At 42.5% G+C, this 17,656-nt stretch overlaps 1 protein-coding gene across 7 annotated transcripts in view; it reads left to right on the top strand.

Moving 5' to 3' along the window:
- The window catches only part of TIAL1 (TIA1 cytotoxic granule associated RNA binding protein like 1), a 539,174-nt gene that overhangs the window by 319,262 nt on the left and 202,256 nt on the right, over positions 1-17,656 (top strand). The window lies entirely within an intron of this gene.

The following is a 17,656-nucleotide window of genomic DNA, read 5'->3' as shown; positions in this document are numbered from 1 at the left end:
CATCCAGATACTTTTTTTTTTGTGTGTGTGTGTGGGTGTGGGGGGGGTTCTAACACTGACACTATTGTACATGTTTTGCCACTGCACATTAATCCCTGCTCTCGTACCACAATCTTTGTTATTTCAGGACTGGACCCACCACATACATTTGGTTCAGTGCACTTGAATTCTGATTTGCACATGCCCTGACCTATCTATAGGTCTTTCAGTGTACCTGTAATCTCCTTAATATAGTGTCTAGTTTTATTGCAAAAATGTTTTATATGCAGCATATGTTGCAGTTCACCTCAGAGGTTCCCAGCCTGTGACCCTTGGACCTCTTAGAGGCTGAAAGTACATCCCAGAGGGTCCAGTGGAACAATTCTGCACAGAACTTTGTTGGATGCCATTTTCTTGATTCCACCAGTTGATGGTTTGCTGACAGCCAAAGTGAGGCTTCAAAGATATTATCACGCGTTTCAAGCCTCATTTGGAAAGTCACTAGCTGTAAAGATGTTTGACACATACTGTTGTTAGATGCGCTAAAGGATATTAAACTTATATCAAAAGCTAAGAAGTTTGATCATGCAACACCTCTCCTTAAAAAGACACACTTGCTCCCGGTAGCTCACCGGATTACATATAAATTATGTTTATTTACATTCAAATCCCTACTTTATAAAACTCCTGCTTTCATTTATAAATTATTAATTCCCTATACTTCTAATACAACGTTAAGATCCAATGAACAGCACTTATTGACGATCCCCTCTCTCAAAATTATTAATACAAGACGCCAATTTATTTTCTCTGTCACAGCCCCCCCAAACATGGAATTCACTTCCTATATATTTGAGGGAAGAACGTGACTTGGAAAAATTTAAGAGTAAATTAAAAAGCTTCCTTTTTAAAGACACTTTTGATACTTAGCTAGCCAGTTTTCTAGCTGTTTTTAACTCTATTGTATAACCTCAATGTAGCATTTTGACTTCCCATACCTTCCTTGAATGTCTTGCTTACTTTCAAATAACATGTAGTTCTTTTTTCCTTCCCTCCCTAGTGTTCTATAGGTTTGTCAAGTTTGTCAAGAGTCCTCCAAGACTTAGCTCTTGTTATGCGTTGTATTGTTACCTAAATTTTGTAATTTTAGTACTGTGTACATCGCTTAGAATTACGATTAAGCGATTAATCAATATTTTATTAAACTTGAAACTTGAAAGCAGTAGTCCCAGGACCACACAAAGAAGAGGTAGCATGCCACTGCTGACTGATTTTTATTTTGCTTTCAGAATGGAGGCTTATGAAACCAAAATGAAAATCAGGCAGCAGTGGCATGTAGCAGCTGCAGGCCAAAGAAAATAAGCAACAGGTTAAATGAATTGTCAGCTTTAGTAAGAGACTTAAGAGACCAAACTAATGGGAAATAGAGGTGATTTTGATTTGTTTTTTAAAAATCATTTATTTTAATTATTTTAAACAAGATATAACATAACACTTAACATATAAAAGCATAAAATACAATAATAGCATTATCCAAAAAGACCCATATTCACTAATTTAAAATGTGGAAATAATACATCTTTAAACTTATAATTAAATATAACATTTCCACTTCCATCCCTCCCCCCAAGGGATCTGGAATTTCTTCTTCATAAGGGCAGGATAATATACATAACATCTTTATTTCCTCATCTGATCCTACCCCAAATTTTCCTTTTCCAATTCAATATATTTCCCCCACAGATCTCCCCTCACCAGTTTGTTAAGAGGGCTGATAGTCTGTATTTTTCACAGATTGCTCCTAATCGATCCCTCATATCTCTTACTGTAAGAGCAATGGGATTACGCCACTGCTGGGTCACAATTAATCGGGCAGCTATAAATGCCAAATCCGTAAATTAGATTGAAAAGATGACAATCCCTCAACCTCCACTCCCAATAATGCCCTTTCAGCTTTCATATAAGAACATAAGATTTGCCGCTGCTGGGTCAGACCAGTGGTCCATCGTTCTCAGCAGTCTGCTCACACGGCGGCCCTTAGGTCAAAGACCAGTGCCCTATTTGAGTCTAGCCTTACATACTGTATCCCGCAGCCTCAGGGCAATGGGTCTTGGGCCACCGGTACAAGAAAAACCTCTTGTGAGCCGCTGCGGTCAGCACAAGGAAAAATAATAAAGCGTTTAGTTTAAGGATACCACCGCACCAGGTAAGTTCTTTTCCAAAATAAACTTGAACTTTATTTCTCAAAGTAAAAATAACCAGAAAGCTTGTCAGGATGATTCTGCTTATTAACATAGGCTAAATGTTCATATAGCAAAGCTGAATAAGCCACTAGTCTATGTGGGTGTATCAAAATGAAAATAGTTCAAAAACCTTCAACAGGAAATTTTCCCAACAGAGTAGTCCACATTAATTCACAGTTCAAAATGTATGAACAGCAAAAGAAAGGAAACTTTCAAAAAAAAAAAAACCAAGATAAACTTCAGGGCTGCACTACTTCCGCACAAGTCAGTGCACCCGCACTGGCTTCAGCAGCAGAGTGCTGGCCAGACAGTGTGCTCCGTGTGGTGTTAATTTGCCATAAAATTGGCCCTCTATCCCAACACTATGAACATGGGGCTAACCCCACTGTCTGGGACTGAAAAACAGTTCACTTTCCCCCACCAGGGAAAACAACAAACTTCCAAAAAAGGAAAAACAAATATCAAAAATCAAAGTACTTGTACGGTTCAAAACAAAACCTCTTTACTCTTCAGCTGGCTTTGAAGTATCCAGCACTTGCAAGCAATTAGAAAAATAAACTACTCACAGCAACAGAGTAAGTCACTTTGCTTTCATGCAGCATACCTCCATAGGTTGGATTTCACAAGGCAACTCAGCATTTGTCTCAGGGTTTACTTCCAGCTCCATGTCCTGTGGTTCTTCCAGCAAACCAAGAGGCATGTCTTCACCAGCCTCTATCAACTCCATGGACTCTGGAATTGGGCTAACATTCAGAGCTCTCAGCCCTGAGCGCTGTGACCTGTCCTCTCCAAGTTCCTGCTGCTTCTGACTCTCAAGGAACTGGGTTCTCAGATTAAGGAGTCTGCAGCCCCGCCCCAAACCCTCATGAGGAAGTGATTTCCTGTTAATCACTCTAGGCTTCCGGGGGGGATGGGAATCCTGCAGTTCTGCTCTCCCACTCCCTCTACAGGACACAGAAGGAAATTCCTTCAATGACTGAAACTGTGCTTTAAAAGGGGGTATTTGCGTGGAGCCTGAACTTGACTTGTGCACTGCTCTTGGGACATTCCTAGCAGGCATAGTCTGCATACCACAATACGTTCTGGTCCAGCAGGAACATATCTAACCTTTTCTTGAATATCTGAAGGGTGCTTTCTCCTATAACAGCCTCTGGAAGAGCGTTCCAGATTGCTACAACTCTCTGGGTGAAGAAGAACTTCCTTACATTTATACAGAATCTATCCCCTTTTAACTTTAGCAAGTGCCTTCTTGTTCTCTCCACCTTGGAGAGGGTGAACAATCTCTCTTTCTCTATTAAGTCAATTCCCTTCAATATCTTGAATGTTTTGATCATGTCCCCTCTCAGTCTCCTCTTTTCAAGGGAGAAGAGACCCAGTTTCTCTAGCCTCTCATTGTACGGCAACTCCTCCAGTCCCTTAACCATTTTTGTTGCTCTTGTCTGGACCCTTTCAAGTAGTACTAGGTCCTTTTTCATGTATGGTGACCAGTGTTGGATGCAGTATTCCAGGTGAGGGCATATTACGGCCCAGTACAGCAGCATGATAACCTTCTCCGATCTGCTTGTGATCCCCTTCTTAATCATTCCTAGCATTCTGTTTGCCCTTTTCACTGCCGCTGCGGGACAGGTTCATTGACTTGTCTACAAGTATTCCCAAGTCTCTTTCCTGGGGGCTCTCTCCGAGTATAGCACCAGACATCCTGTATTCGTGCATATGATTTTTGTTACCGACATGCATCACCTTGCACTTATCCACGCTGAACCTCATTTGCCATTTCACGGCCCATGCCTCGAGTGTGTTTATGTCTCTTTGTAGGTCTTCGCAGTCCTTCTTTGTCCTCATTACTCTGAATAACTTTATATTGTCTGCAAATTTAATCACTTCACTCATCATGCCAATTTATAGGTTGTTTATAAATATGTTGAAGAGCATGGGCCCGAGCACCGAACCCTTTGGCACTCCACTCGTAATGCTTTTCCAGTCCGAGTATTGTCCATTTACCCCCACTCTTTGTTTCCTATCTGCCAACCAGTTTTTAATTTACGTGAGTATATCACCCTCCATTCCATGGCTCGCAATTTTTCAAAATAGACGTTCATGCAGGACCTTGTCGAACGCCTTCTGGAAAATCTAGATATTCGATGTCGACTGGGTCACCCTTGTCTATCTGCCTATTTACTCCCTCGTAGAAGTGTAGTAAGTTTGTCAAGCAAGATCTTCCTTTGCTGAAGCCGTGCTGGCTGGTCCTCATCTGTTTGTGTCCATCAAGGTGATCAATGATGTAGTCCTTTATCAGCACCTCTACCATCTTTCCCAGTACCGAAGTCAGACTCACTGGTCTGTAGTTTCCCGGATCTCCCTTCAAACCTTTCTTAAAGATTGGTGTAATATTCACCACTTTCCAGTCTTCTGGAATCTTTCCTGATTTGATCGACAGATTGGCTATTAGTTGAAGCAATTCAGCTATAACCCCTTTCAGTTCCTTGATTACCCTCGGGTGGATGCCATCCAGTCCCAGGGATTTATCGTTTTTAAGCCTATCAATCTGCACACCTCTTCTAGACTGACTGTCAACCCTGTCAGTTTCCCGTCTTCATTTCCTGTTGGCTTCTGGTATATTGGATATATCCTCTTAGGTAAATACAGACACAAAAAATGTGTTCAGTTTGTCGGCGATTACTTTGTTCTCCTTTAGTACTTCCTTTATTCCATGGTCATCTAACGGCCCCACTGCTTCCTTCGTGGGTTGTTTCCCCTTAATATATCGAAAGAACGACTTAAAATTTTTTGCCTCCTTAGCTATTTTTTCCTCATAGTCTCTTTTGGTCCCTCTCACCGCCTTATGGCACTTGCTTTGATGTTGTTTGTGCTTTTTCCAGTTTTCATCCATTTTTGTCCTTTTCCATTTCTTAAACGAAGTCTTCTTGTCTCGGATCGCTTCCTTCACCACTACAGTGAACCACTCCGGTTCCTTGTTATTTTAGAAAGTGTCCTCTCGTTCTCCCTACCTTGGAGTGGGTGAACAACCTGTCCTTATATACTAAGTCTATCCCTTTCAGTACCTTGAATGTTTCGATCATGTCCCCTCTCAATCTCCTCTGTTCGAGGGAGAAGAGGCCCAGTTTCTCTAATCTTTCGCTGTACGGCAGCTCCTCCAGCTTCTTAACCATCTTAGCCGCTCTTTTCTGGACCCTTTCGAGTAGTACCGTGTCATCTTCCTAATCTTCTTCCATAGGGATCTGAAGTAACTTACTCACATACTGAAGCATCTGTTCCCAATACTTCTGGATAACTTGACATTCCCACCACATATGATAAAACATGGCTCTTCCAGTGCATCCCCTCCAATAACCATCATTTTTCCCTTTTATACATTTACTGATTAGAACCGGAGTAATATACCAACGTACTAAAAGTTTGATAGCATTTTCCACCAAGGTAGAAGCTCTGGCCGTATGGAAAAGATGGGATACGATTATCCCTCATTCATCAGTTGTCCACTCCCTTCCCAAATCCTGTTCCCAGGCTCTCGTATAAGATGTTTTCGTTCCCTCATGTATATGTATATAACCAAGAAATACATCCTTTCATAACCGGATTTCCCAACCTCTTTTCAAATTCCGTCTTCCTCAGTATTTCTTTTCCCATCATCTTACATGTCATAATCTAATTTTTGACCTGTAGATAAGGAAAAAGATCCCATGCTACTAATTGGTATTCGTCTTGGAGATCTCCAAAGGCTTTAGTTACCTCCTCCTCTATAAATTGTTCAAAATACCTCAAACCTTTTCGTTCTCACCTCTTAAATATCCCCCCTTCCCTTTCCGATATGAAATCATATGCAAATAATATAGGGCAAAAATAAATCCCCCTCTCTTTACCCGACAATTTTTTTACTACATCCTTCCAAATCCTCATTGAACAACTGATAAAGGGATTACTTATATTTGTCATCTCTTTTTCCCCCAGAGCTACCCAAGGCAAATATTTCAAATCCCTAATATCTCGTATCCCTTCCAACATTTCTTGTTCTATCCTCACCCATAATTTGAGTGATTGTGAATGCCACTCAACTATCGCTCTTAACTGGGCAGCTCTATAATAATCTTCCAAATGGAGTAAACCTAAACCTCCTTCCGCCTTAGACTTAAATATTGCATAACTGGCCACCCTTGGACGTTTTCCTCCCCAAATAACATAACTTTTATTTTTGTATACCGCCCACCCAAAGAGGCTACGGGTCTCCCATCTTTGAAAACAAGATTTTGGGATTTCAATTGGTAGCACTTGAAACAAATATAGAAACTTAGGGAGGATCATCAACTTTACCACCTCCATACGTCCTAATCAGGAAATATGTGGCATAGTGGTTAAAGCTACAGCCTCAGCACCCTGAGGTTGTGGATTCAAAACCCATGCTGCTCCTTGTAACCCTGGGCAAGCCACTTAATCCCCCCGTTGCCTCAGGTACATTAGAAAGATTGTGAGCCCACCGGGACAGATAGGGAAAAATGCTTGAGTACCTGAGTAAATTCATGTAAACCGTTCTGAGCTCCCCTGGGAGAACAGTATAGAAAATTGAATAAATAAATAAATATTCCAACATTCTAAATCTTTCTGGATATCTACTATTAAAGGGATTTAATTCTTTTGAAATAAAAGTTTCCAATCTACCCCAAGGTTTATTCTTAAGTAACGAATGGGCCCTTTTACCCATCTAAAAGGAACTGATCTTGGTAAATCCTGGACCCTTTTCACAGATGTAGATATATTAATCACCTCTGTCTTAGATAGGTTGGCATTAAATCCTGAAAGTTGTCCATATTCGCCCATGATATCTTTAAGAGCAATCAAAGATGAATCCGAAGCCTCAACAATAACCAATACATCATCAGCAAACAGGGACAACTTTTGTTCTTCTCCTGACACTCTCAAGCCTCTTATCTGATGGGACTGTCTAATTCTCTGTGCCAAAGGTTCAGTAATTAATGCAAAAATCAGGGGGGATAATGGGCAACATTGCCTTATTCCTCTCTGGAGTTCATATGTAGTGGAGTAAATCCCATTTATTTTAACACAAGCTAATGGGCTATTATACAGTGTAAATATCCAGTCAATAAATCTTTTCCCAAAACCCATACGTCCTAACACTGCTTCCATAAAGCTCCATTCAACTTGGTTGAATGCTTTTTCAGCATCGACCGATACTGCCACCCATTCTGTCTCCTCTCTTCTCGCCTGCCACACCAAATTTAATACCTTGCGAATCCCATCTGCCGCCTGCCTCCCATTGATAAATCCCACCTGATCCGGATGAATAAGTATTGGCATATATGGTGACAGCCTATCAGCAAAGACCCTAGCCATGATTTTTGTATCTATCCCCAATAAAGATATTGGTCTATAACTGGCACATGTAGTATTATCTTTCCCTGACTTAGGCAAAATTGTAATTCCCGCGAACCTCAAAAAGTATGGTAACTGTTCCCTCTCTTTCAGATTGTTAGAATCTTGCCAACAAGGGTTTCACAAATGATATAAACTTTTTATAAAACATTCCCGTAAATCCATCCATTCCTGGGGATTTTATCTATTTTGATGTTATATATCACCTTTCGTATCTCATGCTCTGTTATATCCCCATCTAGGCCTTGAGCTTCTGATTTTTGTAAAGTCTTTAGATCTAATTTAGACAAATACTGATGCAAAGGGGCCTCTGATCCATGATGTTCTGATGTATAGAATTCCTTATAGAATTCCAAAAATCTTTCATAGATATCTTCCTCTTTTGTTAGCATATCCCCTTGTTTAGAACGTATACCCATAATATTACCATGAGAATGTTGTATTTTAATATGATGTGCTAACATCTTACCTGCTCGATTAAGGGCTCCTTTTATGAAGCCGCATTAGCGGTTTAACGCGCGTAATAGAGTGTGCTAAACTGTCGGCCGCGCTAGACGCTAACGCCAGCATTGAGCTGGTGTTAGTTCTAGCCGCCTAGCATGGGTTTAGCGCACGCTAAAAAGCTGCATGCGCTAAAACCTCTAATGCGGCTTCGTAAAAGGAGCCCTAAATTGGATGGTTTCATCCTCCATTTTTCCCCCAAAATTACATGTATCTTTTATTTGGGCCATAATCTGTTCTCCCCCAACCCCTTTTTAAATTGTACTATCAGTTTCATCAAATTCTCTCTTAGGTTTTTTTTCCCTTCAATTCCCAGGTCTTTTTCTTATAAGAGGCCATAGAAATCAATTCCCACCTTAAAACAGTTTTTAATGATTCCAAAATCATAACAGGGGAATATTGATCAATATTGTTATTTGCTAAGAAGTTTCTAAAGGTCTGCTCTATCCTCTGGACTATCTTAGGATCTTTTAAAAGATTTTCATTTAGTTTCCAGTACTGTATCTCTACCTTTGGGTGTCTCCATGTTAAATTTAACCATATTGGAGCATGATCCGACCAACTGATTCCTTCTATCTTAGCATCAATAAGTTTACCCCCCCCATTACTTTATCCAAACATATCATATCAATACGTGTATATATCTCATGAGGAGGAGAATAATAAGTATAATCTCTTCATAATAGATGGATAGTCTGCCACCCATCTGATAAATTTAATACTTCTAGAAATTTTTTTAGTTGTTTCCTATCCTTTTTAGATCTATCACTCTTATTACCCGTAGCATCCCAATGAGGATCCAATATCAAATTGAAATCCCCTCCAACTAACAATGATCCTTCTTGATTTTTCAAGATAATACCCATAAGTTTTGTTTTTTTTAAATTTCCCTTGATTAATATTTGGTGCATACAAATTCACCAAAGTCACCTTCTCTTCATTCATATCCCCCACCCAAATAATCCATCTCCCTCCCTCATCTTTCCATTCAGGTTTTATGTTTACTTTCAATTGTTTGTCAAATAATATTCCCACTCCTTCCTCCTTTTTCTCCTTTTTATTAGAAGCCCAAATTCGCACCGGATAGTCTCTATATTGAATCATCTTTTCTCCCATTTTTTTGACAAAGCATACATCAAAATTCAGCCTTTTCATCTCTTTCAATAATAATTTGCGTTTTCGTGGTATATAAAATCCATTCACATTTAAACTTCCTAATCTCAATTTACTTCCTCCCATTCTTTCAAATTCCCTTTTACTTTATTCTCCTCACCCTTCCTATCCATACAGATCTTACAATTTTCCTTTCCAGGTCCTATTTGGGTCTCTCCCCTCCCTTCTCCCCATATCCTCCCTCCATCATTTCTCTTCCCCCCATCCCCCTCATAAGAACATAAGAATTACTGCTGCTGGGTCAGACCAGTGGTCCATCGTGCCCAGCAGTCCGCTCACGCGGCAGCCCTTAGGTCAAAGACCAGGGCCCTAACTGAGACTAGCTTTACCTGTGTACATTCTGGTTCAGCAGGAACTTATCTAACTTTGTCTTGAATCCCTGGAGGGTGTTTTCCCCTAAAACAGACTCCGGAATAGCGTTCCAGTTTTCCACCACTCTCTGGGTGAAGAAGAACTTCCTTACATTTGTACAGAATCTATCCCCTTTTAATTTTAGAGAGTGCCCTCTCGTTCTCTCTACCTTGGAGAGGGTGAACAACCTGTCTTTATCTACTAAGTCTATTCCTTTCATTATCTTGAATGTTTCGATCATATCCCCTCTCAGTCTCCTCTTTTCAAGGGAGAAGAGGCCCAGTTTTTCTAATCTCTCACTGTACGGCAACTCCTCCAGCCCCTTAACCATTTTAGTCGCTCTTCTCTGAACCCTTTCGAGTAGTACCGTGTCCTTCTTCGTGTACGGCGACCAGTGCTGGACGCAGTACTCTAGGTGATAACCCTCTCCGATCTGTCCCTGATCCCCTTCTTAATCATTCCTAGCATTCTGTTTGCCCTTTTCGCCACCGTCGTGCATTATGCGGACGGCTTCATTGACTTGTCGATCAGTACTCCCAAGTTTCTTTCCTGGGGGATCTCTCCAAGTACTGCACCAGACATTCCATTCTTCTTCCCAGACTTCATGTAATTCTCCCAACAACCTCAATGTGCAATAACAAACTTCAAAACTTCTTCCCCCTTCTTCATATCTTTCATACATCCCAATCATTCTCTCCACAAACCCCATACAAACTTTCAGTGCTTCTTCTAACTCATAGGTCAAAACCTATTATTTAACTATTTTAAAATCACTTATTTGTAACATAGTCATTGTTCTGTAGTTTGTCCTTCATATTGGGGCCGAGATACTCATAGACTCCTGCCCTGGCTCCATTTGCTGCTCTTCTTGTTGTCTTCTCTTAGATCTTAAGTTAGTCTCCTGCCAGCGAGACTTATCCAATTTTTGTACCACTGATTTCCCCGAGGCCACACTGGTTGATTCCATCAGGCCCTCCTTGCACAAATAGTCTTCCGCCTCTATCACAGTTGTGACTCTCTTATGATTGCCATTAATTGTTATCAATAGGCCAAATGGAAACAGCCACCTGTAGCGTATATTCTTCTTCAAAATTATGAGAATTGGGTGAAATTCCCTCCTTTTATGTAGAGTGATAGCTGATAAGTCCTAAATATAAAAAACAAGAAAAATTTAACAAAAACCTGCAGAAAAAAACGCAACAAGAAAACAAAACAGAACTGCAGGCTAATAATGTATAGGGTACATGAATTTATTAAAATAGCAAAAAATATATATAAAAGTACATAAACAACAAAAATTCATCCCCAAAACTGGTCCTAATGTTCGTTCGGACCGGACCCAGCACGGTTCGTGTTTAGAAGAAACACTTCTTCCTCAGGGTTTCCAATCGTAGATGGTAAAAATATAAGAAAACCCAGATGGATGAAAAAACAAATTCCGAGATGAGCGGGAGTTTTTGGGATGAATTTTTGTTGTTTATGTACTTATATATATATATTTTGCTATTTTAATAAATTCCTGTACCCTGTACATTAGCCTGCAGTTTTGTTTTGTTTTCAAGTCCTGAAATATCTCAATACTATGAGTTTGCCAGGTTACCGTGCCTAATTCTCTGGCCTTACGAATCAATTGTTCTTTGTCAATAAAATTATGCAAACATACAATTATGTCCTGAGGCTTTTCGGCCAATTGGGATCCCACCATCCTGTGTGCTCTGTCTATTTTTATTGTGGCTGGGGGAGATGTTTCTGCATTTTCAGATGTTAACATAAAGGCAAAAATTTCTTTTACCACTTTTACAGCATCCTTAAAGTAGTCAGTATCAGGGACCCCTCGTAAACGCACATTGTGTCGCCAAAATCTATTCTCTAGATCTTTTATACGAGTCATGCAGTCCTTCAGTCCCTTTTGGATGCCCCCCCCCCACCTGACCACCTATTGTTTTCATCATTACTTCTTGTTCACTAACTCTCCGCTCCGTTTCTTCTACTCGTCCCAACAAATCCGCCAAATCTTGTCTTTAATTTTCCCCTTTACTCCAGCTATTTCACTCTTTATTTCCAAAGCCCACTGTTGAAGTTCCTCCTTTATGGCCGAAATTGCCGGGTCCTTATGTCTTGTCCAAGGTGGAACCACTCTCTCCAAATCCTCCTCTGATGCACTCTCTCCCGACTCACAAGGTGTCTCACTGGCATTTCCAGGCCCACGCCGAAGATCACTTTTCTCCTGCCCTCTATCTTGAGAGTGGCTTTCCTTGGGGGGGTTTTTCGCTGGCATCTAAACTTTCCCTCTCTCCGGAAAACTTTTCAGATGTTTCTCTCCTCTTTTTTACTCACAGCTTCACATAGAAGGGAGTAAAGAGCTCCTGTAGGTCAGAGCTCCTTCCTTAACCCACCATCAAGTTTAGTGCCATCACTGGAAGTCCTTCAGGAAATAGAGGTGATTTTGAAAGAGTGAGACTACTGAGCTGGGGGACACTGTAGGGTGTTGTGACACTAGACTAAAAAAGGATAGGATGGGAATTAAGTGAGTGAGATTGGTGAAAGTTATGGATTGGGTACAGAAGTTGCTGCTCAAGAGAGGGTGGATAGTTCTTAGAGGGGGGGAAAGATTACTGGTAGAGGTTAACTTGAGAGAGGCTAGTGGGATTGAGTGGCATTGAGAGAGAGAGACCCCCCCACACACACATGACCACCACACAGTTGCATTTTCTAATCTAATCTTCTATTTGTGTGTCGCACATACCTATTCAGGCTCTAGGTGACATTCAGAGAGGGGTTCAAAAGGGATCAGGAGGAGAGACTAGAAGGGGCCTTGAAAGGGGGGAGGGTAAGAGGGGGACAAGAAAATCATAGTTGTCGAGGAGCTCATCTAGCGAAAGAGGTGGAAAGATTCATTTCTGAGAAGTCAAGTAGGTTCAGCTGACAAAGAGGAAGGTTTTTCAGTTTTTTCTGGAATGTTGTATGTTTACTTTCTTTTCTGATCATTTCTGGCAGGTTATTCCATCTTTTTACTCCTATGAATGTAAGCATGGAGTGGAACAAACGTCTCTCTCATTCCCCACCCTGTTCTCAGCAGCTCCTCCCTACTATCTCCATCCCCCTGCCAATTCTCAACACAGCAGTCTTATTCTCCTCTACTCTGGCCTAAGCAGCACTCCCTTGATACCCCTCTTTTCCATCTGTCTCTCAAGTCCACTACCACCATTACCATGGCTCGAACAGTCAAGTCTCTCTTTTTCTCACCCCACCCATCCTGACCTGAATAGTTCTACTGCACATTTTATTACTATGAGATTAAGTTTTTCATAAATGCCATATAAAGGTTATTCCAGTCCAATAGGTGAGACATTCTAGACAATAGGGTTATTTCCCTTTAGCTGTATGCTGCTGAAGGAAGCCACTCCAGATTTTTCACTCTACCTCTATAGCAGTGTTTCTCAACCTGCGGTACGGCACCTGTTGGGGGTATGCGGGCTGGCCGCCACCCAGGATCTCTCCCTGCCTGCCCCCTACCATTCCCACTGAAGCCACTGTCACCGATTCCTCCCTGCCACCTGATATGTACCATCCATCCACACACCCCCCGCCACCGCAACTCCGGGCATGGATGGAGCATGACAGATGGCAGGGAGGAATCGGCGGCTTCAGGATGGATGGAGCATGTTGGGCGACAGCAGGTGGAGGATGGATGGAGTGTGTCGGGTGGCAGGGAGGAATTGGCGGTGGCAGCTTCAGTGAGGGGCAGGCAGGCTTTGGCGCAGTTCAAGTGAGGGAGGAAGGGGGTATGTGGGGGTGCAACTTAATTTTGAGACAGGCTGGAAGGCAGTGAGTGGGAGGGGGCACAAACTCGACACAGAAAGAAAGGGAGGCATGAACATGGGACACAGAATGGCGAGAGGAAGGGGCCACTAACTTGGGACATGGGGGCAGGAAATAGAAAGGGAGAATTGTTGAGCATGAGTGTGTGAGAGATGATGCAAAGGAAGAAAGGAAATTTGGGTATGGAGAGAGAGAGGAGTGAGGTAGAGATGCATGGAAAATAGAAGGATGAGAGGGAGAAATGTTGGATTTGATGGTGGAGCGAGACCAGATGGACAGATTGAAGGGAATGCAAGGGGGAGGAATGTTGGGCATAGTGATGGAGGGAGAGATGTGGCATGGTGTTGGAGAGGGACGATAGAAGGAGGAATGGGCATGGGGCTGGTGTTGAAAAATGCTGCACATGATCTGGGGGATGAGAGAGGGAGAAATGTTGGATGTGGCAGTAGAGGGGTTAGGAGAGATGCCTGGATCTCTCAAGACAGATGGACAGAGAGAGGGACACATGTTGCCAATAGGGGTGAAGGAGAGAGGAAGAAAAGTTGGACATGTAGGGACAGAGAAAGATGTTGGCTGGGAAATGGAATGAGGTCTGGAGGAGAGGAAGCATGCAGGAGGCAGAAAGAATGAAATAAATATTGGATGCACGGTCAGAAGGAAGTGCAACCAGAGATTTGTGAAATCACCAGACAACAAAGGTAGGAAAAATGGTTTTATTTTCAATTTAGTGATCAAAATGTGTCAGTTTTGAGAATTTATATCTGCTGTTTATATTTTGCACTATATTTGTCATGATAGCACATAAAGGCCAAATTACCCATCTAGTCTGCCCATCCGCAGTAACTATTATCTCTTTCTCTGTCTGAGAGATCCCACGTGCCTATTCCAGGCCCTCTTGAATTGAGACACAGTCTCTGTCTCCACCACATTTTCTGGGAGCCTTTTCCATGCATCTACTACGCTTTCTTTAAAAAAGTATTTTCTTAGATTAGTCCGGAGCCTATCACCTCTTAACTTCATCCTATGCCCTCTCATTGGAGAGTTTTCTTTCAAATGAAAGAGACTCAATTCATACGCATTTGCATTACTTAGGTATTTAAACATCTCTATCATATCTCCCCTCTCCCGCCTTTCCTCCAAAGTATACAGATTGAGATCTTTAAGTCCTCATACGCCTTATGATGAAGACCACACACCATTTTAGTAGCCTTCCTCGGAAACAACTTTTTATATTGTTTTGAAGGCGCAGCTTCCAGAATTGTACACAATATTCTAAATGAGGTCTCACCAAAGTCTTATACAGGGGCATCGATACCTTCTTTTATCCCAGGACAAGCAGGCAGCCTATTCTCACATGTGGGTGAAGTCATCCACAGAGCCCGGATGTGGACAGCCTCGCAAGCAGACTTGCTTGTAGAAAACTCAGAAGTTTCGAGTCTGCCGCACCGCGCATGCGCGAGTGCCTTCCCGCCCAGCACAGGGCGTGTCTCCTCAGTTTTCCGCGGAACCGAGAAGTCCGTCTTTGACGCTCTGCACTGAACTTAGTTTGCTTCATGCCTTCTCTCACTGCAGCTCGTGTTTTATTTTACTTCTTACCATGTTGCTGTGTTTTTTGTTTTGGTCTTTGTTTTAAAGAAAAAAGTTGATTTTTTTTTTTGTCGAGTGACTGGTGGGGCCTGTTGCACATTCTCAGCCTGCGGGCTTCGACTTTGCAGCGGCTATCTTTCCTTCTATGTCCCGGGTGGTCACTGGTTTCAAGAAGTGTTGCCAGTGTGCAATCTCCCTCACTGACCCACATCGCTGGTGTCTTCAGTGTCTGGGGCCTGACCATTGCCCGGAGTTGTGCGTTCACTATGCTTCTCTTCAACCTAGAGCCCTCAAACATCGTTGAGTTCAAGTGGGGAAGATTTCAGTATGGAAACTTCAGCTGCACCCTTAACCTCGACCTCCGATTCAGTCCGGCCTGTTACGGGGTGTCCTCCTGTCTCCAGGACCTCGACTCTCTTCAGACCTTCCTCATTTGGAACGTCCTCAACCTTGAGTAAATCTGCCAAGTCTTCTCCTGAGCTTCCCTCAGGTCAGATACCTCAGCAGACAGTTCCAGCGGTGGTTCTCAAGCTACTCAAACATCATTCTTCCAAGTCAAAGCATTCTTCATCTTCAACCTCAGAGCCTTTAGCCTCAGCAAGTGGTCCAGTTTCAGACTTGGTTCCACAATTGCAGGCTACTATCCAGACCATTTTAGAACGGGAATTTGTTCAGTTACTGACCAAATATAGTCCTTTCTCGACTCTGCTTCCTGCAGTCCAGCCTGAGCACTCAGCAGTCTCACAAGAGGTCGAGTCATTGCCTGTGCCTCAAGCTGAATCTACACACACTATGCAAGGAGTCGAGTCTTTGCGAGTGTCTGGTCTAGAATCCTCACACTTCATCCAAGGAGCCGAGTCTTTGGGAGTGCTTCAAGATTCCTTGATTCAAACCACAGAGTCTATGGGACTTCGATCTACAGCATCTAGCCCTATGTCCTCATTTAAGGCATTGTTCGTTTCGAGGCATAGGGAGAAGTCTTCTCAACTTCGTATGAGACCTGCTTCCAGGCAGGCCTTCCAGTTCTTCGAGGCTTCCAACTCCTTGAGACAGGCCACCAGTAGCAGAACCTGAGGGCTCGGCTGATTCCAGTACCTCGCCCCAGTCTGTTTATTCTAAACTAAACTAAACTTAAATTTATATACCGCATCATCTCCACGGAAGTAGAGCTCGTCACGGTTTACAAGAACTTAAAAATGAGAAAGGGTAGGAAAAGGTTTACATAAGTTTATAAGTTGAGTGGAAAAGTAAGGGAAAAAAAGAAATTACATGTTAGAGAAGAGCCTGGTTTTTAGTTGCTTGCGGAATAAATGGAGGGAGCTCAGGTTCCGCAGCGGGATGGTAAGATCATTCCAGAGACCTGTGATTTTGAATAGAAGTGATTTTCCCAGTTTACCTGCGTGGAGAATACCATGTAGGGAGGGGAAGGATAGTTTTAATTTATTGGCGGTCCTGGTGGAGTCAGGGCACGAGGAGTTGAAGGAAAGTGGGAAAAGAGAAGGAAGGATGACGTGAATAATTTTAAAAGCCAGGCAAGAGCATTTGAATTGGATTCTGGAAATCACTGGGAGCCAGTGAAGATTGGCCAGTAGTGGGGAGACGTGGTCAAATTTACGTTTTGCAAAGATCAGCTTGGCTGCTGTATTCTGAATAAGCTGGAGTCTTTGGAGGTTTTTTTTTGTTAAGCATAGGTAAATGGCATTACAGTAGTCAAGTTTGGAGAGGATGATGGATTGGACAAGGACAGCGAAATGTTTTTGGCGGAAGCAGGGTCTTGCTTTCCTTAGCATGTGGAGGCTGAAAAAGCATGATTTTGTCAAGGAGTTGAGATGGTCGGTGAGGGAGAGAGAGGAATCAATAATGACGCCAAGGACCTTGCTTGAGAACTCAAGGTGTAAGGCAGTGCCTGAGGGTAGTGCGAAGAGGAAGGGCAGGTGTTCTAACTTTGGGCCGAGCCAGAGTAATTTTGTTTTTTATTCATTTAGTTTCATCTGTATCGAGAGGGACCAGGAGTGGAGTCTCATTATGCAGGATGTTATGTTATCGTGGAGGTTGGTGAGGTTTTGGTCTGTTTCAAGAAGGACAAGGATATCATCGGCGTATGTGTAGATTGAGGACATATAGATATTAAAAAGGATAGGGGATAGGGGTGATCCCTGAGGGACACCGCAAGAAGGAGACCAAGGAGCGGACATGGTGCCATTAGAGTTGACAGTGTAGGAGCGAGAGCGAAGGAAGTTTGAGAACCAATTAAGAACGGTGGAATCAATTCCTATGTCGGAAAGTTGATAAAGTAGTATGTCGTGGTGAACGACATCGAAAGCAGCAGAGAGGTCGAATTGTAACAGAACAGCGAATTTGTTTCGAGAATGTAGTTGTTGCGCCTTTGATATTAGGGAGACAAGGAGGGACTCAGTGCTGAAGCTGGGTCTAAAGCCATGTTGATAGGGGGGAGAATGGAGAATCTCTCTAGGTAAGAAGATAGCTGGGTAGCGACTATGGACTCAAGCAGTTTGGTTAGGAGGGGGATATTTGCTATGGGGCGGTAGTTCGATGGTGAGGAAGGGTCGAGATCAGCTTTTTTCTGAAGAGGG

The sequence above is a fragment of the Geotrypetes seraphini genome, chromosome 4, assembly GCF_902459505.1.
Source record: "Geotrypetes seraphini chromosome 4, aGeoSer1.1, whole genome shotgun sequence".
Lineage (NCBI taxonomy): Eukaryota > Metazoa > Chordata > Amphibia > Gymnophiona > Dermophiidae > Geotrypetes > Geotrypetes seraphini.
This window is presented reverse-complemented; position numbering and strand designations above follow the sequence as displayed.